Below are 6,689 nucleotides of genomic sequence, written 5' to 3'. Positions count from 1 at the left end.
AACCGGGGCGGCCTGCTGGAGTGGAGTCAAGTGGCAGTGGCGTGCTTAAAGCAGCAGGCTGTTGTCGTGCTGTTGAATGTGCCTGTCTGGGTGTGGAGGTTATTGTCTGCGCCCTGGATTTTGTGGCCTGGGGGAGGATTTGTTACAGTGTCTGTTAGCACAGAGAAAACTTACGGCATTCACAACTGGCATGATAGAGTTTCCTTCTGTCTGCCATGTGTTATTCTAACTCTCAGACTTTGTGGTAGCACACAGTTAAAAAAGACTCCTCCTCTATGAGATAGAAATAGGTTTACTGACAAAGGTTTGTTTTCCATCACCCTGCTGAGGTGATTCTTTTTGCCCTAACTTCAGAAAACCCATGCAAATAAAAGAAAACATCTTCAAAACTGTACAACCAGCACGTGAAATAATTAAACGGCCAGTCAAACGGCCATGTCCACCAACCAGGAACGCCGTGCTCCTTCATTGACCGTCTTCAGGCATGACAGGAGAAACTGTAACAAACAAAAAGCAGAATCGACTTTGAATGTCTCGTAGCGATCATAACAAAGTTCCTGCATGATTTCAACACAGCTGGTCTGCAAGTGCTAACACCAGCCGTCATCAGAATTACGAGAAATCATCTGCTGACGTTGTCACACAGTACATTAGCATGTAACGTTATGGTAAATTAGCATCAGTGCAACACCAGAATGAACTACTGTTAATGCCGATGTGCACGTCAACAAGCTAACAAACAGCACACTTTGAAGGTAGACCAAGGTCACTTAAACATGTTAACCAAGGTGTTAACAACCGGAAAACTTAAGCATAAGACACAGGGGAAGCTTTTACCATGTGTGCTCCTGTGCTTCGTGTGTTGATTGCGTGGCTCTCGCTGTCCCACAATGCACAGCGCAGCTCTTTCAAAAGCCAGTCTATCAAAATAAAGGTCAATCACGAGTTCAGAGCAATCCAGTGTGATGCTGCGTGTCTGTCTGGATGGTGTATTTCAGATATCGACAGTTATCACGAGCAGTGTGCATTGACCTTCTCTTGCTGCATTGAATCACAGGGAAGAACAAACACATTCACGTGCACGCGTCACAGCAAAACCCGCTGAAAATACAGAAAACACAAATGAATACAGGAACGCTGCAAGTTGCACAGAACAAACTACAACTGAGTTGCAAACAACGGTTTCCAGGGGACACTAAAAACTGATGAACACGGCTGCCAGTTTTAGCCGACTGTGCTAGCAGCCTGCATCTTATGCCAAGTCATTTAATGTGCGTAATTCAGCAGTTTATTTACATTTGGATGCTAATGGCTAATTAAAGTCTAACACTTGGCGTGTTGGAAATATCTGCAATATTATTTCCAGTAAATCTGTCAAACAATCAGAATGTTTGGAATAAACTTGCTCATTAGCCCTTTTGCCAACACCGTTACCAGTAGTTGTCTCTCTGCAGCCTGTTGCTATAATTACAGTGAGTTTCTGATCTGTTGATCAGTGAAGATGTTTTCCTTATTGGATTTGCATTTTGAAGTTCCAGTGCACTGAGCTCTTAGGGCCACTGGAGCTTTCTCTTCTCTTCCATCTCCAATAACCCCATCCCCCCGTCATTCTACGAAAGCTCGGAGATTATTGGCCACTGCACACATGCAGGTGTTGTTTCTGCTCAGGGAGCCTCATCAATTATTTATCCATGATCATAAACCACATAAACGGCGCCTCGGCTAATCCAAGGGACAATAATTATGAGTCTGAGCATGCACGAAACCGCAGCGAACACCTACTCCGCTCATTCAGACCAGATCGACACAATCCCTCGCTGATGAAAACAGTGCTTTCACACAAACACACATGCGCTTTCATAACCCACAAACGGCCCTTTACGAGCAGCCTCCCCCCGGACAAACCCAGCGGTACATTCCAGGAACTCAGCGGGTCACTCCTTCACTTTATCTCCCACAGCTCTATCTCTCAGCCACATACTTTTTTTTCCCCTCCTCCTCATCCTCCTCCTCTCGCGCCTCTCCGTTTTCCTCCTCCAGCTGTCCTCTCCCACCTTCCTCCCCCCACACACCCACCTAAACTCCCTTCTCATTTTCTCTGACCTCCCATTACACTTTCTCACTCTATTTTCTTTCACTTTCTTTTTGAATTTCAGGGTCATTCATCTGATGCTTTGGTCTTTTGTTCTCAGAAATCATATTTATCTAAGTGACCCCTTAATGCTGTCTCCTCTCACCTCCCCCGTCTCTCCCACTTTTCCTTCCTTTGTTCTTGTTGCCTGATACTTTTTTCCTACTGTTCGCATTCAAATGAAGTTTCTCCCTCAGCTTTGCTGCACACACTCCAAATCAGTGTTTTTCTTTGAGATGAGCGCTTTTGGCAAAGAGTGGAGGTATTAAATCCCGAGGCACAGGAAGTGTGGGGTTATCAGGGAGTGTCTCGTTTCCTGTCTTAGATTGAAGAACTGGCTGGCTGCAGGAAAACAAAAGGCCCAGCATCTTCTGCAGGAAGTTGAGACATGGACCACAAATGAGGCGCTGGATGCCTGAGATACTGGTGTGCACCAAAAAGGAGTAATTTAAAGCACAGTCAGGGTTAACCAAAGCTTGATTTAACTTGGCTGAAAATGTTGAAAACATATCTAGATTTAAAATGACTTGAAAGAAACCCCAGTGTTGTGGAAAAAAAAATATTCAGAGAAAAGATGCCATGGCAATACTCAAGGTCCTTATTTCATCCAAAGCAATTAATGTGGACAGAAAGAAATGAATAAAGAAATATCAAGCTGCTATACTGTATGTGTACATCTGAATAATGATAATAGTAAAGCCGCCATGCAATAGTCTTCCATCTCCTTCTTAGCACCATAGCAAAGAGCTGGTATGTTATAGCCTGTGTACCACAAAGATGAAATAAGATAAGATAAAACTTCACTAATCCCACACTGGGGAAATTAAATTGTTACAAACAGCAAGCATCCAAAGCGAGACAAAGCACATGCAGATAATCAGTTCGCAAACCAACAATAGAGTTTTTTAATCACTTGCATATATTTTTTCTTCCGTCCTAGGCAGTCGTTGGTTTCTGTTTAATTCTGTATGATTTTCAAATCAGTCATAGTTTTGTAAAGGGCAACACTCTCTCCTGTGTTATTTCCCAGCATCTCAACTCTTCTGAAAAACCCATCGTCACTGCTGTACTGCTTCTGTCTGTATGATGAATCCGGTGTGGTCAGGCTTCAAGGCAACAAAAAAAAAAAATGACACGGTGTGATCCATTGTTGTTGTGACACGTGATGTTTATTGTGATGAATGAAACAGCTGGTTAAGACCGGGTTAAGGGACGACAAGTTGTACACACTTTTATCGCCAATGTCCAATATATTGCAATCTCACACAACAGTATGGGAGTGAAAGTACACTTAGAAATCTAAAAAGAAAAACCTGTCTAGCACGCATTTGAAAGTGGTATTTTCTCATATATCATATGGTCTTTAAAGGGCCACATCAGTCTTTCCGTCATCAGCCCTCATACAGGTTTAGAGTCAGCCCTGTTTGGTGAAACTCTGTCAGCCTCTGTTCTGACCCTCTGCTATTTAGTAGCGACTTTATTTCATTCTCGTCTCATATCCTTTGCCTCCCTGTAATTTACAATCTCCGAGTCGACTTCTGCCATCTGGTAGGAAGTGATGTCACCAGCTGTACCAGGAACAGTTTGTTTCACTGGAAGCGCACTGCAATTATCTACGGCTGGTGGTTTCAGGTCAGCAGTGTACAGAGCTCGTGGTGCGTTCAGGAACTACTCGGTTCAGACGGTGCCTGTGCAGCACAGAGAACTGAGAGAAAAGCTCACGACCATCTTTTCTAAATATGAAGCATAATAATGTAGTATCACAGAATGGATTACAGTGTGTTTTCTTTGCTTTTTTATTCCTATGAGATCGTTGATAGTATTTATAGTATCTATAGTATCTTATACTCTGATGTGTCTCCAGTTGGCTCACTATGTGACTCCCCTCACCTCTCCCTCAGACCAAAGCATTTGTGTGTGTCTGTCTTTATCACAACCATGTTTACAGCCTGGACCGGGATTAAAGGCCACAAGGGGAGGAATCGTGCTGTGTGTGTGTGTGTGTGTGTGTGTGTGTGTGTGTGTGTGTGTGTGTGTGCGTGTTGAGGAGTGAGGCAGGCTGGGTGTGTGTGAACGCAGTCATGGTGAGTGAAGTGTGACATTTGGCGAGCCGTGCATCTGTTTGCATGATTGTCCAACGTCCAGACTAAATGGCAGGAAATAATAAAGGGAGAGACCAGAGAAAAACAAATACCAGGTTTCAGCTTGGGAGGAAAAGGAGTCAACTTTGACTATGAAGCACTTTGTACAAACACAGTGAAAAGCTTTACTATGGCTGGATATTATTTGAAATTGTTGGATGGCAATGTCAAGCCGAAACCTGATTTTCAGGACCAATACTTAAACACAACTATTTAGTAAGCATGAACATTAAAGGACTGCTGTCTAAAACTGCCAAAACGGTTTAGCTTCAAGGTTCATTCTTGCCCTTGAATGCAGCATCTTGACAAAACAAATTCCTAGTTCAATGCACTCGATGCGTCTGAACACGGAGTGAGCCGCTCTCGAGATGCGGTCACAAGGCCTGAAAAACAAGTAGCTTGAAATGTAGTTAGTTAAGTTAGACTTGGAAATATCTGATCCAGATCTGACTAAACACGAATCAGATTGAACTGATGCCAGTTTTGGTAGATGGTTTAGAAGACTCAGTGCTTCTCATGCTTTCTGTTGCTAATGTGGTAGAGGCTGTAATGGCTAATAAATCATTTACCAAAGCTCAATAGATCAGTTATAATCCATTAATCAGAACGTCAGCTTTGGGTTGCCAGGTTGTAAAGCATCTCTCTGGCTGACTTGCGGTTGCAAATGTTAATAGAGTTATTAATAAAGGGTCAGAGGTTTCTCGCGTTGTTGTAAGCTAGCAGCAAAAGTCAGCAAGTCATCTGCAGTTATAAATGTTAATAATTTGGATGGATTTTGGTCCAGATGCTCTGCAGCCTTTTTCCAGACGCTTAGTGGTCAAGCGTTCTGTTGGAGGGTTTCGTCTGATGAAAGAATAAGGCTGATGTTAGTTTGTATTTTCTTATTGCCATGGACGGACCACAACATAAACATAGAAATCTTTAAAACAGGTGATGAAGTGCACACTGTAGTTTTAAAGAACAGTTATTCAGACAGGGAGGAAGAGTTGGGGCTGTTTTTCAGCAGTGGATTAATCCACGTTTGGTGCTCTGTTGAGTATTTGAGGCTCATTGATGTGTTTTTAATAACAATGCAGCTCTATGGCACAGAGGAAAATATATGAGGCTTTGGTTACACACATACTTCAGTTCATCGCTGGTTTTGCTTGTTTTTTTATTGGACTTTTGTTGACAATAACTGGAAAATATAGAATATCATCAGTCTTCTCCTGTAATTCAGCAGGCAGTGGTTGTGCTGTGCGGCAGGAATGAGCTGGGTTTCGCAGAATCATTGCAGAATTCTCCTTTCAGAACATCAAAGAGCAGGTCACCTGTGGGTTAGGATTCAGATTTAGTTATGTGTGCTTCTGCTGCTTCCAGCTCTGAACCCCCCTCCCACTGAAAGTATGGACACATTTCCATCTGAGGATAACGGACCTCTCTCTTAAATCTTACGCCAAGCGCGCTCCCTGTCGTCTCCACGTGCGGGAGGCTCAGATAGGAACCAGATTTTGCAGCTTGCTTTAGACCAGCAACAGGCTTGGACTGCTCTTCTCCGTGCCCTGGTGTCTACCTGTTTTTCAGTCTATTTTCTCTACTTAATGCCTGTTTTCATTTGGCTGAAGTTCCTGTGATGGAAAATCGCATCCAGGCTGACGAGACTGACTTTCAGTGCAATTGTGTGTGTGTGGTGTGTGTGTGTGCGTGCTACAGTAGGCCTGTGTTTGCTGTGTGAATGCCACGGCATCCATGAGTGTATGTTTATGTGTGTTTGCACAGGACATCTGTTATGTCAATAAGCCGGGCTTCTCTCTGCGCCAGCATCGACTGCTGCAAGTGTCGAAGTGGAGTCCAGAGTTTACATCATACTCTGTGGTCAGTGGCCTGACTTGGCCACGCTCTTAACCCTTCTGGTACAATGTAAGCTTTCAATAACTATGGATGACGTGTTAAACGGAGAATCAGTTGGACAAAACCTGCCACAAGTGCAGATTTGAAATGTTATCCCAGTTTTTACAGTAAAAACAAAAAGGGGTGTTACCAAATTGACTGGACAAAATTAGAGCTTAAAGTTCTTCTGCTGGCATTAATTAAACCCCTAAAACTCATCTGTGTTCATCAAAATTACATATTTAGAAGAGTTTTTCCATTAAAAAAAAATCCACTTGTGCCTTACAATGGCTTAGATATAAGCCATTTCAATACAACTCTCTGGCAAACCTGTAAAAATTTCCAAACAGTGCTCTGGAAAAAGGTCTCTGCAGGTTACAGTTTGGCTCGTTGTTGTTGTTCAGATCTTTTAATCACTCATAAAGGCTCAATTCTCCTTTTGCAACTTTGCAGCTGCGAGTGAGACTGTCGTTGAAATGCTGAGGCCTGGCATCGTAAATGTATTTGATAAAATTACCAAAATAAAGCACAGATTCACGTCTTTGCAT

The sequence above is a fragment of the Chelmon rostratus genome, chromosome 4, assembly GCF_017976325.1.
Source record: "Chelmon rostratus isolate fCheRos1 chromosome 4, fCheRos1.pri, whole genome shotgun sequence".
Taxonomy (NCBI): Eukaryota; Metazoa; Chordata; class Actinopteri; order Chaetodontiformes; family Chaetodontidae; genus Chelmon; species Chelmon rostratus.
Note: the sequence above shows the minus strand (reverse complement) of the source record.